The sequence below is a fragment of the Numida meleagris genome, chromosome 6 (genome assembly GCF_002078875.1).
Source record: "Numida meleagris isolate 19003 breed g44 Domestic line chromosome 6, NumMel1.0, whole genome shotgun sequence".
In the NCBI taxonomy this organism is placed as follows: Eukaryota; Metazoa; Chordata; class Aves; order Galliformes; family Numididae; genus Numida; species Numida meleagris.
Genome location: NC_034414.1, coordinates 11,203,924 through 11,224,147, shown reverse-complemented (window position 1 = coordinate 11,224,147; position 20,224 = coordinate 11,203,924). Strand labels below are relative to the sequence as shown.

The following is a 20,224-nucleotide window of genomic DNA, read 5'->3' as shown; positions in this document are numbered from 1 at the left end:
CTCTGGGGGGTTGGAACTAGATGATCTTTAATGTCATTTCCAACCCAAGCCCTTCTTTGATCCTGCAGTGAAGCTGCAAGATTTTTGAAGGAGTCCTTGTTTTGTTTGCTGTGTTGGTATAGAGTTAACACAGTAGGACTCTAATGCATTAAAGTTATCTTGAGGTAGGATAATTCTTAACTGCAACCTCTTCTCAGACAATGGAGTCTCTTTGTGTCAATGTCAGAAGAATAGTTATAAATGTAACGGACAATTAGGAAATGCAAGACAGATTCACAAATAAGTGTTTATTATACTAGAAACTGTTTTGTGTGGTGGAAACGAGTGGGTAATCAGTATTTCCAGTGAACCCATTTTCCACTCTGGAAGTCTGAATTCTGATCTTTGTGTCTTGCAGCCCATATTTTCTCAGCTGGAAACCTTTGTTTGGGTCTGTGTTACTGAACTTTGTAACATAACTGCAATTTGAAGACACTTAACTGAGATAGAGGAAACACTATAGCATTCAAACCTTTTCTTAAAGGAAGAAAAAAAGAAAAAGGACAATTTTCAACATTTAAGTGATTAGAACCTGTCATTTTGTGTTGTTTTCAGACTGACACAAATGACAGGACAAAGAAGCATGCACGAAAATAAAATGAAAATTCAGAACAGATGTCAGGACACATTTTTCATGCTGAATGTGCAGAGTGGTCAAACAGGTAAGGCAAAAGCACTTTCCCATTTAGGAAATAATTAGCCCATCATGGACAAAGCGGCTTTACCAATTTCCTTTTTCTCTAATTTTCTTACATTCTTATTATACTCCAGTTGGTATCCACTTTTCTCTGACTAGAACCTTCATCATCATCTGGACGTGAACCTAGTTCTTAGGGAAATGAATGAACTATTAACTGCTAAGTGAACATCTATTTAGCTGGATATTCTGTTGATGTTGTATCATGCTGTTATGTTCAAAATCTAGCAGTGCATCTATTTTGAAGTTCAGAGTGTTTCTGGAAGTTTTTATCACAGCTATAAAATTAAGTAAGAAAAAATAAGAGTGACAGCAGAAGACGTGCTGCTTTTATTATCTTGAAGAGTGAAATTATTTTGAAGTGATAAAAAATGTTACACATGAATGAATTTAGGAGGAAAAAAAAAAAAAAAGAATTGGAGAAAACCAAACCACCAACAAAGAAAGGTGAATGTGATTCTGGGATCTTTTCTTCCACTGAGGTTTTGCTCCCAGATCTGATATAGACTTCCTGTGGAATCCTGCTGCAATGCCTCATCTTTCACGTTCATAACATAGAATAATTTTTTCTCAGGGGAATGTGAGAGTAAAACTCTAATTATATGTGGTGCTAACAATTGACCTCTCCAGGTATCAGTCATTTCCATGAAGTGTTGGTCAATTACAAGTTTTGTATTTTAAATCAATTTGAGAGTGATAGATAGATAATCCCCTCTGAGGACAATGTTAATACTAAAACCTAGAAAATGAAAGTCTTTGGTTTGTAATAAATTTTTCCTGTAGCTGTTAAGTGAGACTTGCTGAGTGACTAGCTACAGCAGCAGGCCATGTTTCCAAGCTAATGATTTCTACTATGCAAAAAATAGAACTGGTCAGTGCCTCCTCACCATGAACTCCCTTAGTTTCAGTGCTTAATGTTGTCACCAATATTCTCAATGTAAAGCTAATTGCATGATATATAAACAAAGTAATTTGATTTGTGTAAATTATTTGGTGAAGTTGCTTCTGGCTTGCTCCTTACATGTAGATTTCCAGCATTGGTAATAAAAAATGAAAATGTCTTAACATTCGCTAATTTAGACAAGAGTAATTTTGATATTTAACAAGATCAATAGTGGTGAAAGATAGTGGCTTTGAGAAGCATTGTTCACTGAAGAGAAACAATCTCTTCCGTTTTCAAGGAATTCATTCTTCAATTACATAAAATGCCCAAGGAAATAAGGCTAATTTTTAATGACATATGGATGCAGTGTCAGTCACAGCACAGAAATTTTGGTGACTTCGAAATAGATACAGAACTTGCTTAAGGTTAAGATAGCTGGGGAACTGGAATTTAAAGTTGATGCTTTGCCCTTATTTCTGTTTTTTTTCTGCAATCCCCTTACCACCACTTCATGGTGCACACAGTGATGTGAATTATTGCTAGAACATCAATCTTCATAGAATCATAGAATGGTCTGGGTTGAAAAGGACCATAATGATCATCTAGTTTCAACCCCCCTGCTGAGTGCAGGGCCACCAACCACTAGACAAGGCTGCCCGGAGCCACATCCAGCCTGGCCTTGAATACCTCCAGGGATGGGGCATCCACAACCTCCTTGGGCAACCTGTTCCAGTGCATCACCACCCTCTGTGTGAAAAACTTCCTCCTAACATCTAACCTAAACCTCCCCTGTCTCTCACCTGTATTCTCTCACATCACATTTACATGGAATCCGTCACAACTCTGCCTAATATACTGTCATTAAGGACAAATTCTATATGCAGTATTGTTATTTGGCTTTCTATCCATGTTTCTTAGGCCACGTTTTTCTGTGCAGAGTTGTTGTTTCACCAAAAGTTTAAGTGGACTCTGCAGCCAATTTTGGCTTTACACTACACATATGCATAGAGTCTGAAAAATTACTTGCACTACTTTGAAAATCCTTAGAGTATCTCATGTAATAGAAAAATCTGATAATTTGTCACCTCTGCACTGCTGAAAATATACATTTCCTGCTCTGTCCTGCTGAAGACTTTCAGCCATGTGTTGTTGTACTCAAGGCTATTCTTCAGCTGCTCAGCAAAATTCTGACATTATCAGTAGTAATAGATTTGAAATAAGGTTCAGCATTCCAAGTATTTGGATTTGAGTACCAGAAGTCATAGTAAAAGCTTAGAATTAAGCATTTTTATTTAAATGATTTATTTGTATTCCTTTCCGCATGCATTCTTCATTCTGTCATGTTTAAATCATGGAATCATAGAATGCCCTGGGTTGAAAAGGACCTCAAAGATCATCTAGTTTCAACCCCCCTGCCGAGTGCAGGGTTGCCAACCACTAGACCAGGCTGCCCAGAGCCACGTCCAGCCTGGCCTTGAATGCCTTCAGGAATGGGGCATCCACAACCTCCCTGGGCAACCTGTTCCAGTGCATCACCGCCCTCTCCGTGAAAAACTTCCTCCTAATATCTAACCTAAACCTCCCCTGTCTCAATTTAAAACCATTCCCCCTTGTCCTATTGCTATCCACCTTCATAGACAATCATTCCCCCTCCTGTTTATACGCTCCCTTCAAGTATTAGAAGGCCAAAAAGTCAATTAAACATGTTTTCAAAGCTATTTTTTTCCATAACCATGAGGCTATGAACTCCATGAGCTTAAAAAAAAATAAAAAAAAAACGATTAGAAAAGAGAATTCCTTTGAAATGATACGATCAACAAAGTACATTTTTAAATGAAAGAATTAGGAGGATTCATCCAAATTAACACGAGTCATACTAAGCTAAATACTTATTCTGTCTGGGCTTTACAGTCACTGAATACAGAGAAATCTCCAATGATTGCCATATTCCATGGCAATATGAACTGGATGAGCTATCAACTGGATCTACGCAGTTTAGTTTTGAATATCTATGGTTAGGTTACATCATCTCTACTCAAATTTAGAGAAGGTTTATATTAAATTAAGATCTGGCAACGTTATTCTATGAAATGAATTGTAAGCTGTATTTACATGTGGTGTTTTCAATGTACAGCTTGTATTCTCTGTGTTAGAAATTCATAATATTTTAACTTTTCTGATTCAGTCTGGAAGTGGACATTATTCTTAAATAGCATGTCCAAAGCATTCCCATTGTCCTTACTGTGAATTGGTACTACGATACAGTGCAAAAAGGTTCTGTTGAGTTCTGCTTAGTTTAGTTTAGCAAAAAGGTTCTGGTTTTGACATGCATATTTCTCAGTATCTCCACCTGACAAGAGTCTGCAAATGTTATGGTATGACTGTACAGTCAAGACACATTCATTTTGCAGTTAATGCAATGTATCATATGAAGTATACCACAAGCATCCAGGTTCTGTAAAATCAAATAAATAAATAAATAGAAATCAAATACCAGAAACATAGCTTAGTAGTATGATTTAATTTGCAGTCAGTAAGCAAGCAAGCCAAAGCAACGTTTCTGTAATATTAAGGAAGATCAAATATCCCCTTAAGAGGTCTGTGCTTACTTTTAAGATACAGTGTGTGGACTTAGCTATATAGTTAAGGTTAACTTCCTGGGTATCTATTTGTAGGCACAGGGATATTGATTTGGCAATAACCTGTACAGAGAAGAAAACCTGTTCTGGAGGAGAAGGGGCTTGGTGAGGGGGGTAAAAATGCATTCCAGGCTGCAGGCAATTGCTGGACCAATTGTTGACTATTTAAGAGCTTTCTTTAGAAGACTGTGTAGAAGATGAGATATGCATGAAAATCCAGGTGTTGTCATAGATAATTTCTTGCTATCATAGGCAGTCTAGTATTTCTATGCATCACTTTTTCTGCCTCTAAGGAAATGGTAAGATTAAATTTATAAATGTATTTTCAAATTCTCAGGGAAAAGGTGCTGCATACATGCAAAGTATTATTAATAGTAGGCTCACTATAGTGTGTCAGTTGGCACAGTTGCATCCTGGAAAATAGTTCTCATATCATTACTAGCATGACTATTCCAAGAGGAAATGTTGAGTACAATACAACAAAACTGAGTTATTTTGAATATATTTCCTTTATTTTTATGGGCCACTGAAAGTAATAACTGACCCCCTTAAAATCTAAGACCTTATTTCCTTCTCAGTTTCCAGTGCTGAAAACACTGAATGCAAGAAAAGTGATTGTGTGGATCATTCCTCTTTTCTTCCACATAATTTGTTAATGTATACAGCAGTGGAGAATTTTAAGAGATTCCTTTCATGCGATGTAAGAACAAATTATCTTCATTCAGTCCAATTTATACATGAGAATAACTGACTCAAAACAGTCCTGTGATCAATGCTGCTATGACTACCTTAAATGCATTCACTGAATATTATCTCTATAGAAAACAGCCTTGTGGAATTAATTGTTATATGTGGTTTTTTGTTTTTTTTTTTTACTATATATATATATACTTTTAAAGTCAAAAATTCTAAATGATGCTGTCATTTAAATGTAGTGTGAAAGTTTAAGTGCAAATCACTCTAAGGTAGCCTTTTTTTTTTTTTTTTTAAGAGCGGACTAGTGCAGTATTATGTTTTATAGAGCAATAAAATTATGTACTAAAATTATGCTCATAAATGTAAGCAAATGTAAACCAAGCTATTAGTTATGTTTTCTCAGATAAAAGTGATTAGCATAGCTATCAAACTCTTCTCCCATTTGAATAACAGAATTATGTCTGAAATCTAAGGCTTGTTTGCAAAAGCTGAGTCTTAAAAAGAAATGTAAATCCAGCTATCAATGTTGTATTTGAAAGTGAATGCAGTGGCCTGCCCGTCATTCTTCTAACAACTAAGAGCAGAGGAACATGACCCAAATTGCAACTCAACATATCAATATGGAATGTGCCTCAAATGCCATTTTAGAAATCATTCTTAGCATTTCAGCCTAATCTCTTTACTGCTGATCAGACTTATTTAAAAACTATTGTGGTTTGTTTAAACATAAGAATGATGAAAGAGTCGTTTAGCAACAGTCACTGAGAGACAAGGTTTCATGTATAATTCATGAAGTATGTGGTCATCTACTAGCAAATTAATTTCCATCTGACAGCTATACTTGTGGTAGTGTCCTCTTAGGAAGGCAAATGCTATATAATTAAAATCTGAACAGAACAAATTAATGCTGATTACTTCATAAAGAATTTCAAAGCCTGAATATTGTTAACTGTCGTTGTGGGATCAAAACATGTATTTTGACAATGCATGGATGGATTTTCTTGACCCTTTGTCCAATTGTCATTAAAATTGCTCCTGGAGAATCCAACTGTTTGAAAAACAAAAACAAAAAAAACCCTCCCCGCCAAAATTAAGAGGTGGATAATGCTAATATTTGTTGGTTGTAAGAAACATTTAGTATTTTAGATGCAAACCATTGCTCAGAGAAGTGCAACATTCCCTTTCCATCTTCCTTTCCTCCTTCCCTTATCCCCTTAAATCGAGTTAATCAGTATCATCTGAAGCATTTAATGTGTGTTTGCCACACTAAAAGGAAGTCTGTATATGACCAACTTTGGTGATCATAAAGGTTACTATTAGAACAATTTTACCAGGGTTTTCTAGAAGTCGTGAAATGAAGAACACTGCAGCGTTGGCTTATACATGATCTTAACTGAACTGAATGTTTATGTGGTTTCTCTTGTGTTTTCCACTTCTGTGCAATGTGCTATGCTGGCGACTGCAGTACAAAGTCTTAAGAACTTGTTAGCATATGCTGTGGTCTGTCACTGCCTTCTATCTCACTTGCCTAAGCTGATGCAGTAATATCATACCTTTCTAGGCAAGGTTTTCTGCCTGTTGTTTCAACACGAAATGGAAAGTTAGACTTCTGATTTGGTACAAGGACATTTTCTGGGTGATGTCACAACATCAGTTGTCAATCATATGAATTACAGTTTGTGCCATCCCTCCACAATCTTCTTTTTGAGAGACTGAAGATGTAACCTGTAAAAATGTTCAGCAACAGATACACGGTGCAGCCTTTCAGTACTGCAAGTCAGTAAAGTTTACTGAGAAAGGAAATTTCTTCGGTTCAGAGAGAATTTGAGAAGATGACAAGGTTAAACCTAAAAGAATTCAGACAGTAAATGTGCACACAAACACGAGTGTTGTATATAATGTTAAAATGTTGCATTGCTCAGGCAAATTGATGTGTATAAGTATTTCATAAAGATAAGACTGGTAAATCAGAGAGATACAAAAATGTTGAGCCCCCGGTAATGTGAAGGAAGATTTGCCTAACAGTGGCATTTATTAGTAGGTAAAGCAGTTATTACTATCCATTCATGGTCTCTGTGGTTCTCAGTAGTGGATGAAACCTTCTTTTTCAACAGTTCCTCCTGCTACTTTTCAGAAAGCCTCTGAATCAGAATTAACAAAAACAGTACTCAGAGTATGACTGCCTTATTCTCTTTTCCTCCCACTTTATGAGAAAGTCTACAGTCCAACAGTTGACTTTTCTTTTTACCTCAGTAATAAGCATTCTGGTTCATAGCTCTGTTCTTATCTCATGCTCTTCTTATCTGAATTTAGTAAATAAATGATATCTCGCTATGGGCTGTAGTCACAAATTCCTGATTAGAGATACCATTTAAGGTATTAGGCAGCTGTAGTTAAAGAAAAGAATCGCAGAAAATTTCAATTGGAAGGGACTTACTGAGATAATCTAGTCCACATCGTGTCTTCCTTTCCTGTCCAAGCAGGGCTGACTTTGATGTTAGATCATGGTGCTGCAGCTCACATCCAGTCATGTTTTGAAGGAAGAGTTCTGAGGAACCTGTTAATAAAAACTACTCGCTGTTGGATTTGTTTGTGGGTTTTTTACTTATACAAATTGTCTAAAATTAGCTGATGGTGGAATATCAGATTCAATTGCTCGAATAATTCTTCCATTCTGGAGCCTTTAAAGAGGAAAATGATTCTGTAGTGTCAGTGCTGGGACGTACTGGATGCTGTTTTGTGATCTTTCAGTGAGACGTTGTTTTCTGATATCGAAGAACAGTTTGGTGAGAGGACAGGGAAGAACTGAGATTTGAAAATGTGGGGAAAGGTATAGAATGAGCAGTTAAAGTGAAACAGAAGTGGTGTAAACTAAAGTGATAGGGAATGTACAGATACAGGGAAAATATCCAGGTTTAACGAGAGTAAAAAGTGAATGAAGACCAGTTGAGGGTGAGAACATCAATGGTGAGATTAATGGTGAGCAGTGGCAGCAGCTGCTGCATCAGTAGAGTATTAAGTTTGAAGACGTTTTAAGCATAAAAATTCTGTAAGGGGAGACATTCCATGTGGTAAAATTGAATTTATGCTATCTGCAATTTTATAAGACACACTGGACAACAATTGTATCAAGTAAATATTATCGGGTGGCCAAAACATGAGGCATAACGTTAGATGTGCTGAAAAATTCTGTCATGCTGCAGTGTTCAACACAAGCTGAAAGAACAGTATAAACTGCCAGTAAATATAAAATGAAATGAAAACAAACACTGCAGTGCATGACTTCCTGTGGGATTTGATATTAATCCCCACTTATGAGGAGTAGTCTGTACAACATATTTTCCCCAGGGGGCTTGTGAGTTATCCAGCTAATCCTTATTCAAGGCATATGATTTGTATACGGCAAGAAATCACACAGAATTTTTTCAATGAGATCCAAATATGTAGTATTGATAATAACGTCTGTGAAGTTGGATTTTGGGGAAAAAAAGAATATTTGAAAAGAAGGTTAGTGTGTGCATTTCGCTATGCAGTGGTCACTTCTATAATTGTTAGATAATGCTGTAGTTTTAAACATCTGATAATCTTTTTAAGGTCTGCTTGGATTCAGTTGCTCCTCTGTGCTTTCAGTAATCTCTTATCCTGTTATTAAATCTGTTTCTATTGGATGTAAATCACAGATTAATTGTCTTAATTGTTTTTTTTTTTTATGATTTTGCATCTTAGTGATAGATTTTTCTGTCTGTAATGGTTTCAGAATCTCTTGTGTTCATCTGAGCGTAGCTTTTTCAGATTCTTCTACCTGATATGTTCTCACTTCACATCCTGGTAACAGCATTTGTGGCCCCATCCTGTGGAAGGCAAAAGAAGAAAGCCTCTCTTTGTTTAGGTCACAGGTAGAAGGTTATTTGCAGAATGCAACAGTGTAAGATCCTTAAAGATACTCTGGATTAGCACTTTCACAATCTCTTTAAAGTCCAGGCATTCTGTTAGATCAAGACTAGATACTTTTAAAGATATGTTCCTTTCCCCTTTAAATAGAACGATACAGAATGGGAACCAAAACTAACTTAATTCTGTTAGTATGAATACTGGAACTGTTGGATGGACCATTAAGAAAGTAATTTCTGATGCTAGTGAGCAAAATTGTGGAGAATTCCACTATTGTAATGGCTGACTGCTGAAATCAGAAATACTTGGCTGAAGTATTATTAGCTGAGTTACAGTTCTTTCTCGTAGTCCCGTGTCTGTGAGGTGGGAGAATAGCCTGTATTAGCAATTAGATCATTACTTAAACTAAGCAATTAGATCATTACTTAAACTAAGCTTAAGATAATTACTTAAACTAAGATGTACTACTAGTAGGCATTGTGCCTTTTTTAGTGCGTACAAAAGTATCTCATTCACTTCTCGCGTTTGGAGACTGAGACACAAAAATGCCTGCTGTGACTAGTTGTTAGTCCTGATAGTAACATGTGTATGGTACACAGGCAGCAAATATTCAAAAGACTAAATCTTGGCCTGAGGTTACTTGCATGCTAAGTATGGAAATTACATTGTTGAGACTTATATTTTAAGAGTTTAAAATTGGTCTGTTGCTGCTTGTTTAAATAGGCATAAGAAGGTGGAAAGGATGTAGGGATATTTTAAGTTTTTCCAAAATGATATTTCTTGAAGCATGTTTTCCTATGCAGCTGACTTCTCTTTAGTTCCAGTGAGATGAGAACATTTGCAGTAAAATCTTTCCTTGCTGATGAAACAGAGGCTGAGTTTGTCCATTTGTTTGAAATAAACTGATTTCTAATATATATACATAGATTTACTGAATGTTTTTGACCCAGTAAACATAGATAAGTAGTTCTGAATGACTTTAGAAAAGATAAGCACCTTTGCCCTTCTGTTGAACACAGAGGCACTCATGGCCTTGTGTGAATCACTTAGGGTTTTAACTCTTAGTAGTAGCTTATTGCAGTTGTTAGGCACTGAATGTTACATTCTTAACTCTGAGAAGAACTTGCTGAATGTTTGAATGACTTAATCTGTATATTTGTTAGTTTCCATGTATATGTGAAGGATGACTTTTTTTATTTTTGATCTACTGGGGAAGTACACAGCTTCTACGGGCTACATGGGCTTTTGCAGTACTGGAAAGAGAATATTTTGACTTGGTAGCCTTTGATTTTCTCATAGTTGTTTAAGGTGTGAATTTGTATTTGTTTGTACACAAATTTGTAAGTTTGTATTGTTTTGTACATGTATCCATGTATACCTCCTACCAGTGCCAGAATTTCAGATCCTGAAATCAGTGACTTCCTCAGTTAATTCTGGGAAGAAATATACACACAGAAATATGGAGTCCATAAATCTCAATAAACTTCAGCTACTCTAGTAACTTTAACTGTTCTAGTATTTGGACTTTTAGATCTGCTTAGTCCTTTCTGCTGCTGCATGTGATAGTCAGTTCTTCATAGTAACCTTAGTTACTTACTGTCCATACCTTCCAAAATGGACTCGCAAAACACTGATATAATCTTGCCTTCCTATTGTTAAATAGATCAACTTGTTACTGGGAAGTAAAATTCACTTACATTGTGTGTCAGACATCTATTAACTTGAGTAGAGTATAAATTCAGTGTTACGTCTGTAAAATGTTCCAAGCCTTTAGCAGTTCTGTAAACCTAAGTTTTGTAGTTGGCTCGGGAAGTCTGTAATTTAGTGAAAATTGGGAAAGAATGTGTATGCCTACCAGTTTGGTCACTGTTGGTTGATGAGTTTTTTTCCTGACTGTTGGAAATTGAGTGCCATGAAATGCTCTTTGTCTCAGTCCAGGCACTCACCTTGTAACTAGGCTTTGTTGTAGAAACATGTCACTTTCCATAGGTCATCTTTTACATGTTTTGTTGAAGGTAAAAGGTCAAGATGAGAAAGTAAAAGGAAAGGTATTTGCTGTCAGTTCTGAATAGTAGACTGTTTCTTGTGGGCTGTTTCCAAAACTGGAAATTTTGTTGCAGGTAATGAGTTAATCAGTGGCATCAGCAATGTTGTTTGCTTTTCCAAGTACATACAGTACTTAGCTAAGAAATGTTTCTTATATATCATACACTGTGGTCTTAGTCCCAAATACTTTTAAAACACTCAGTTCCTCTGATGATTTAACAACCTCTGCTACAGTCTGAATGTTTAAAAAGAGAACCCATTTGTTCTCCACACAGCATCTCTCTAACGAACTAGAAACCAGTAGATGGAAACTCTGAGAACACGAAATTCTTGCCAATATGAGGTTGGACTCATGGTTAACTTGCTGAACACCAGGAACATCAGAAGTTCCAAGACTGTTTCCTCTCTTTTACTGAATAGTAAAACTCCATCAAAAGATTCAAGGAGCACCTTTTGAATGCTCAAATCTTTTTGTGATCAACAGATAATCTTGTATGATCCCAAGGACTTACCATGATTGTAAGTAGGGCTGCCAAATACATGTTGAAAAAGAGAATAACCTCTGTGGAATGCTACCCAGCATATACAAATTAAACTACTTAGAAATAAGCATAACATCTGTAGTGTTAATTTTTTGGCACTTACTGACTTGATTGCTATGGACAAGTTCACTCTAATGAGTAGCTGTAAGTTTCAGAAGTCTGAACTGTACTTAAATGGCTTAAATGTATGATTCCTTAAGTTACAGCTATTGTCATAATCTCTCCTTACTCCATTGGTAGAAACTCGAGCTGAGTGTTTATTTTGTGTAAGCCACATAATAAACACCTGCATATTTAGGAGCTACCTAATGACCCAAAGTTAAGAAGCCATATGGGTAATGGATTGTAAAGCAGAAAGCTCGGTACCTCTGCCTGGTCCCAGTGTGTACTTAAATTCTTAAGGCTCCAGAGCTGTCTGTTGGCACAGCTTTGTCAAAGTAATGCTGACCACTCTAGTGGAATCCTAACAAATTGAAATCATCTGGATGTACTGACAGAAGCCAAAAAGCTGACTTTATACTGCTTTTTCCAACTGAGCAACCAGACCACAACAGTGGACCATGTGTGTGGCCTCACCCACTTGCATACACGACACTTCTGGAAGTGAAGTGTCTATGAAATCACTAACTGATTCACCCTCTGTATAAAACAGCTAGTTTGTCTTACTGACTTAACAGGCTTTGATGACTGATCTTTATGGCTAAGATTCTCAAGATCAAAACGAGGAAAATGTGACAATTGTACAATTACTTTCTTCATGTGAAGAGCGAAGCACTGGAAGACTACACTTGCAAAACAGTTGAATGCAGTGTCTATAGATGTTGATGTGTATTCTTCTTAAAGACCAACTAATGTACTTTGAAGTATGTTTTCTAGAAAAGTGATATTTACTTGTAGGTAAAAGTTACTTGAGGAATTAGGGTGGTCAGTTATAGATGAGTCTAGCAAATTTTACTTTCCAGTTTTTTAGTCTGTATAATTATCTCTGTCACAAAGAGGAAAGTAAAGACAAACTCCTTACTTTTCGTTAGTATGAATGTAGGCCCTTCAAATTAATGTTAAGGTCACTGGAAATGGAATTTGTTCCATTATCTTAGTTCATGGCTTAAAATCTAAAGAAGAAATACTTTTAAGAATACCAGAGAGTTTTGTGAGCATGATTCTTCTGTAGCTGACTGAAAGGTACACAGATTTGTCTCAAAATTCACTAGGGAGTTGATCTTGCCTGTTCCCTAAGCTCTGATAGTTTGGATTAAATGGAAACTAGATCTTGCCAAACAAAAGCCTGTGGTGTCTGAATACCTTTTAATGAGAAGGAATGAATTCTCTGAATTCAGTAACAAAACTCCCACTGAGTTCAACAGGGAGGAAACTGGAGGTGGGGGAGGGGTGAGGGTGCCTGACAAGCTTTCACCAGGAGTATTTAGTACATGCTTTGAAGAATACATGATGAATAAGAGCAGCAATTCCTCCTGAGTGCTTTTTAAAGGTAACTGATGAAAAGATGGAAAAAGATGAAAATAAATAAAAGTGGATGCTAAAAGCAGTGTATCAAATTAAAAAGAGATTTTTTCTTCCTGAGAAATTCTAACTAACATTATATTGTAAGAATGCGAATGGACCTCCAGTGAGGTACCTTGAAAGCACTGAACATTCAGTAGTACATAATGAAATTCTATTTGTAGTTCTTAGGCACATCATAATATGAACTGGCAAATCTATGTGCTCTCATTTCTGTTCATCTGATGACTGGGGATTTTTTTTGGATGTTTGCATTCATAATTTGTTTGAGTTTCTTTCTGATAGCTTTTTCTGTGTTATTTTGCCTTTAAAAGTTGGTTTTCATGCACTTGTCTTGAAGTTTCAACATTGTGTTTCTGTCTATTTATATTTATGCTCAGAATGCGTAGCAAGAAGTTGAAGGATACCAGGTGCACTCAGTAAGAGGAAAAAAAGAAGGCAAAACATAGGGTGTGGAGATTTAAATCATAACTGCCTCAAGAGAGAGCTGTTTCCACTTTCAGTAGCAACCTAAATTCTGGATAAGAGTGCAGCCAAGACGTATCCCCAGAAACACAGTGACTGAGCATTGGACAGTGCTACATTTCTTTTAGGGAAAACTTTCTTTGAAAAGCATGCGTAAACAAGAAGCACACATCTTCAGCTAATGTTTTTTTGTTCTCTAAGTATTTGTTAGTTCATTTAAATTTTTGTATGCATGTAACTTTAATTTTCATACTCCTTGAACTGTAGGCAAGATTCGTTTTTTCTTTCTAAATTATCTATGGGACACAGGCTACAAGAATATGCCTATACAATAGTAATCATTTTAATGGTTGCAGTTAAAATCTTAATGTGTGATAGCTGTTCTCGCAATATTCTAATAACTTTGCTAAAAGCTAATATTTAACAAGAATCACTCAATATTTAAAAAAAATTTAATTAATATTAGCAATGATAAAATTGTTATACTATCAGGGCTGAGACTAACTAATTACTATTGCAGCCCTTTACAAGCAGGCATTAAATTTGCTTGTTTTCTATTGAAAAAATAGGTACAGTTGTGATTCTTGTGAGAAGATTATTTCTATATTTGAACAAGTCAAGCATCTCTCAGTAACTTTTGCTACTTGAAAATAATATTTCATACAGAGGAACAATGTGCAAGGCTGACTGAATTCATACAGAACTTTATCCCAACTTTATTCCCATGGGTCCTTTTTTAAGGACCTCTCGCTTCACTTTGCCCAAAAATCTAGTATGTGGAGGATGTCATCAGCAGTAGCTGATAAGGATTCAGGAGACCTAGAGCTTGCTCCCAGAACTGACAGTCATCTGATTTACAGCTTACTCAGGTTCGTTTGTTCACTGTTCTTCTGGCTTCCTTGCTATCTTTCGCTTTGATTTGCCAGTTCAATTCATTCATAGTGGACTTTCCTTGCACAGTGTCTTCAGACATTATATATTGCAGTTGGGTCCCAACCAGCATTTGGCCGTTAAAATTCTACTACTGCAAGTCTTTATTCCTATAACTACTTTGCACATGTATTTTCAGGAAAAGAATAGTAGTAGAAATGAGACTGTTGTCCCTGTGTTATTGCTGCTTTACAAATCCTTCTGCAAGCTATTGGAAATGTAGGCATAAACTGTATTTTGAGGAATCTCAAGTAAAGCAATGAGAAGCTCAATGAAGCCTTCCAGGATTAGATGACTATTGATAAGGCATTTGGCTGAGGGATTGATCTTCAGTTGCTGAGGTCTTTTTTTAAGTACCTAGCTTGTGGTTTTTTGAACTTTCTTATTAAAAGCAGTTGCCTAATTTCAGGTGCTGCTGCTATGTTCTCACAGACGTGCCCATTTTTTATTCTGTACAGCAGTAAATGACCACTTAATTATTTTTCACAAAACAACCAAACAAAAACAAAGTGCTAGTGGTGTAAATTCTGTTAATACAACAAAATTTATGCGTTTTAATATTTAGACTTCTTACCTTGTATTTCAGATGTGACACTTTAAGGTATTGAGCACATTCTCTAAAGGAATTCAAGAAGGATAAAGGCATGTTTTCTTGGTTATGGCACAGAATTGTTGTCCTTCGCCATAGCATTTTTATTGGTTATTCATAAAGCTATGCTTTTAAGAAGTTATTTCTTTGTCTGTCTTCCTTTTTTTGGATTCTAGCTTGAGATACAGTGTTTTCATTTGCTGAAGTACGTGTAAGTTGTCACTGTTTGAGTGATAGATATTATCTAAATAGTCTAAAACAGGTACTTTGAACCTGAGATTTAGAACTGAAAGAAGGTAGGTGTCTTTAATTTCTGTGCTATTCCCATCTGTAGGAGCTGTTAACGTCCTCTCATCTCATGGATATGTAGTAATATGAAACTCTAGAATACTTGAATGATACCAAAAGTCCACAGAGGAATTAATAATTCAGTTTTCAAAGCTAGGCTTGGACAGCACTCTGTAAGTGAAGTCAGAAGCAGTACACTGAACAAGGAGAAGGAAATTCTGAATGTTTGATACACCAGTAGTTCTTTGTATTCTTAGATTTAGAAACTTGTAGAAAATTGATAAGTTTTAAGTAAGGAAGCCGAATCAAGTTCATGCATTTATACATATATTCTTGTTTAATTTATACAAGGACTGTTCCCAAAGTAATGCCTCCTATTTTATTATGTTGGCTCACAACAATCAGAGGTGGACGTTGGTGGTATGGCAGCAGAGGTTGAACCTTCCCGCCAGTATTCCATTGCATTTTGTTGCTGTGTGACCGATGGCAGCAGAGGGGCAGTCTGACAAAATGACATCTGACATGGAAGTGCGGATGAAGCAAAGGTATGTAATTTAATTTATCCATTAGGAAAAAGTGGCACCCACTGACAGTCACTGATGTTTGCTGAACGTTAATGGAGACCAAACAGTGGATGGAAGTACAGTGAGGTGATGGGTGGTGCATTTCAGCAGTGGCAACAGCGACAGGGGGTCACCTCCACTGGTGTAGATTTTTATGAGTGTGGCATGAAGGCTGTTGTTTATTGCTGGTGAATATGCATAGCTCATGGTAGTGACTATGCTGAAAAAAAAGTGTTTTATAGCTGAGAATTTTCTCTAACTAATAGAGTTATTGTACTCTTTGTATCAGTTGTAGTTTCCATGGAAATATATAGGAGGCATTACTTTCAGGTTGACCTCCGTATCTTTGAGGTCTTACATTTTCACTCCTTTTTAACATTTTTAACAGATACGTAGTATAGAATACAACAAAAATATGAATTTCTGTACTTCTGATTATTATGTTTACAAAGGTACAGTGCATATATATATTTATGAATGTATAAATAATATATGTATGCAATTTGTATGTTTACAACATATACAATGCATATGCATTCCTGTAGAAAGAAACCAGGTATATTTGAGATCATCTAGATCATTCTAGATTATTTTTACTGCTGATTACAAATTGAATTTGCCAAGGGGATATCTAGAAATAGAAAAGAATGACCTAGCCTGAAGAAGCCAAGTAATGATAGACATTTCTACTGGATTATTTCTACTGTATAGTTGTTGGTACAACTTAATGGCTGTCCAATTCTCTGTTTAGATCCAGTAATGCTTTATGCAATCTTGTATCTCAAATGCAGCAATCTGCCACACAAAATGTTTGAATACCTGCTTTAAATATCTCTGAGGTTCCAAATTCACGATGTGGTGCCATACACTGTTGTGAGATTCAAACTGTTGGCCCAGAATAGTTTAAATATCCTGGACCTCTCTGGCAGTAAATACTAGACAAGGAGTGAGTGTGGCTGCTTAGGGCAGATGACATGATGGAGGGCAAATAGTGGTCCTGAATTCATTCAAGCAGCATCCAGGAGAGAAAAATTCTGTTCTTCTGACTTGTCCTAAATTTGAACAAATAGGATGTTTATTGACATGAAGGTATATGAAATTATGAATATGATAATTTTGGTACAAATTTTAACTTCTATAAGATAATGAATACATGTAGACTGCAATTTCTGTAAGAACAAAACAAAGATGTTTTAAAATAATGGTAGGAATTTTATGAGTGCAACATTTCTTCAACAGCAGTGTGCACTCTTGTTGGATTTAAAAAACGTAACTTTATATTCACTCTGTGACTTATTTTGTATTGTTTAGTAAGTAGCCTATCAATATTCCTGTTTGTATATAAATGTCTGGGGGAAATATGAAGAATGTTTCATATGATGGCTGTTACTATAGTCTAGAATGACTAATTGTTTGTGTATATGTATGTTATGGCAGTCTGCATAATGAAATCAGAAACAAGTGTTTGACAAATACTTCCGTCCAAGCTAATATCTTGCCAGTCCCTGTGTTTCTGACCAGATTATCAAATTTTCACAATACGTATACATAACTGAAACTAAAATGAAAATAATTATACACTTGTTTCTAACTTGAAAATAGAGGCAACACAGTTTGGTGGATTTTACTTCAAGGTTTTATTTGAAGAAGCATTTTCTTTGCTTGCACACTCCAAAGCAAGCAGAGACAGAATAGGTGCTCTAACGCTGATCTCTGTCACTGCTGATGGTTTCATATCAGTTAAATGACTGATGTCAGTAGAGCCTTTTGCAGTTTATTTACAGTGACAGAACGGAACCTGCTCTCTACAGCAATGTAGTTACACCCACTACCTAAGAAAGAGAATGCTGCTCTGCTCTGCCTAAGAGAGATGAGATTTCCAAAATTCAGTCCTGTTCGTGTAAGCTCTTCTCTTTCCCTTTTCTCTTGTCTCCTTCTCACTCAGTGCACTCTCCTCAATACAGAGTGAGACCTAAGTGTCTCTGTGTGTTCCCGGCATGTCCAACACAGCTACTGCTTTCACAAGGAGCTCTAGGAGTGCGCAGGTCAGTGCTGCTTTAGATTCTTTCAACAGAGTGCCATAGGAGTACAACTTAATAGCTTCAGGCAGTTTTTTTAAGCACTTTGATTAAAATATGACTAAAGAGGTATTCTGGCAATTTTGCTTTTGTTTCTATTTAACTAGTGAAAAAAAAAAAAGGAAAAGCATGTTTTGCTGAATTGCATGACCTCATGGGCCGTATTTCATGTTCCTCATTGAAATGTGGTTAAAGTAATCGTGTATTTAACCAGATCCAAACCTTCAAACAGCAACATTTTTTTTTAAATGTCAACTTAAAAGACAGAGTATTTCTTTTTTCTTTGGCTGTATCCATCAAATACTTACATATACAAAACATTAATCATTAATTAATACAAGCACTGTAATTCATAGAAAACAATTATAGCATTTAGAGTTTTTAGAGGAGCTATTATTGCTGCCTTAGCCCTTCTAAAAAATATACTCCCCAAAGGACAAACTGTGATCCATTACTATGTGTGTATTATTACTTTTTTGTAACTCCAGGATTGCTGATGTCTGTGAATATGGAAGCATTTATAGGTTATAGACGGTCTGTTAGTTGACTTGCTGTTCTAAGTGCAGTATTTTCTAAAACCTAAAAAGCAGTATTAATTACCCTCTGTCTGTAGTAACGAATGTAATATTTTTTTCTTCTGGAGATTTCACGCTTCCTGTGATCCTGCAGTAGCAACACTTGAACTTGCTAGGTTATTCAAAGTAATTGGAAACATAGGGATAAAATTTTCTCTTTCACACTTTATTGCACAAATTAATAAAAACCATCAATCTTATCAGTATAGCCATTAAGCAGCTTTCTTACTTTCTTAGAATCTTAGTTCTGGCAGATACATTCCAGCAGAAGTTTACCCTTTTGTTGCATTGTCAGCGAAGGGCAAAATCTTTATGCACAAAGGCTCCTAAAAGGAAAAATAGGACTAATTCAATAAAGCATATATTAATCCCTACCTAAAATATGGTATTTTTAATTTATTTTCTATTTGGTGCTTCGTTCAGCATTATTCCAATGTATCTTGTGTCCTAGCTGTTTAATGGGTTTAATATAAAGGGATTGTTGTGCAGGTCTGGAACTGCAGGGAAATGATTGGCTCCTTTTAAATACATTAACTGTAGTCAGTTTGCTTTTTATAAATGAAATAGAAGAACTACTTAAAAATTTTTCGATTCTTCTCCATGATCAGTCTATTGTCACATGCATTTGGCATTCATTATATGTTAGCCCCAGGCGCCTCCAGTCTTGTACTCAGGCCAGCAGTAATTTGGTTTATAGAGATCATATGGCAGGGAAACAGACCTTGAAAGACAGAACTCTAAGAAGCATATTTGATGAATTTCCTATGATTTGAGTCTGGGTTTATTCTTTCCTGTTGTGGAGCAGACACCCTACAGCACACGCGCTGAGGCCCGATGCGCCTGAGCAAGGGGCCAATTAAATGACAATATGCACACTGTTTTTTTGCACATCTCGGGTTGCATTTCCTACCGGAGAAAGGGAAGGGATGATGGTAGGGGGAGGAGAGGAAGAAAAAAACGTGGTGGGGGGGGGGGCCTTGTAAAGGATCCAAATATGGGCAGGAAACCACACAGAGTGAGTGAAGGTTGCCTTTGTCATTAACAATTAATGTAACCACGAATGCTGGAAAAAATATATGCTGCGGCTGCTAGTGGCAGTGGTGCAGTCAGAGCTGTATGTCTCCTGTCTGCTCTTCTTCCCAGCAAAGCTGGCATCCTGGCACAGCCAGCTCCACAGCCTCTGCTGCTTTAGCCGATGAACCAGCAACTGCCTAACCCTTACACCCAGGTGGGTCCCAAACTTCAGTTGAGTGTATAACAGGTTGTAGAACTGACAGGACTGGATCTCAGAACTTTCTGTAGCCAAAGGTCTTCTTGTTACCCGCTTTCGCGCACTTGACATGTGTGCTAGAGTCCCTTGATGCTGTGGGAGATAATTTCACATATATCACTGAATACCAAATAAGGCCTCAACTGAGTAAAACTAAGCTGGTGAGGTTGGATTTTGATACCCTTTCTTATATTCAGCAACATTTTAATCACTGTCATCAACGGGATGCTGTAAGTGGGAAGGTGCTATCCTCTGTGAGTGAACAGATGCAAATGTAGCCTTAAGCACGCAGTTATACTTCCCTGTAAGGGATCCTTGGATGCAGTGGGTTTTTTCAGCCAAGCATTAGCACAGGCACACGTGCACACGTGTAGGGAAAAGTTCACTCTGGGGTTTATTTCATTTTAAGGCCATAATTTATTTGATGATGTCCAGAGACTGTCCAGGTCCCTTTGGGAGTTTTTTTGATTGATTTTAATTCCTTTTCCCTTCCTTACTTCTCCTTTCCTTTC

General features: G+C 36.5%; 2 long non-coding RNA genes across 5 annotated transcripts in view; one reads left to right on the top strand and one right to left on the bottom strand.

Moving 5' to 3' along the window:
* The window catches only part of LOC110401036, a 48,712-nt gene extending 47,026 nt beyond the window's left edge, over window positions 1–1,686 (top strand). The window contains exon 3 of the long non-coding RNA XR_002440216.1: window positions 595–1,686. This is a non-coding gene — a long non-coding RNA (uncharacterized LOC110401036). The remainder of the gene's footprint in view (window positions 1–594) is intronic.
* The window catches only part of LOC110401034, a 363,261-nt gene that overhangs the window by 10,711 nt on the left and 332,326 nt on the right, over window positions 1–20,224 (bottom strand). Inside the window, exons 6-7 of one of the 4 annotated variants that reach the window (XR_002440212.1) lie at window positions 18,672–18,768; window positions 15,653–16,841 (exon numbers count right to left, since the gene is read on the bottom strand). The exons of 1 other annotated variant lie outside the window; for it this stretch is intronic. This is a non-coding gene — a long non-coding RNA (uncharacterized LOC110401034). Of the gene's footprint in view, window positions 1–7,391; window positions 7,512–15,652; window positions 16,842–18,587; window positions 18,769–20,224 lie in introns of those variants that run through there. 2 more of the 4 variants (XR_002440210.1, XR_002440211.1) reach the window with 2 other exon arrangements.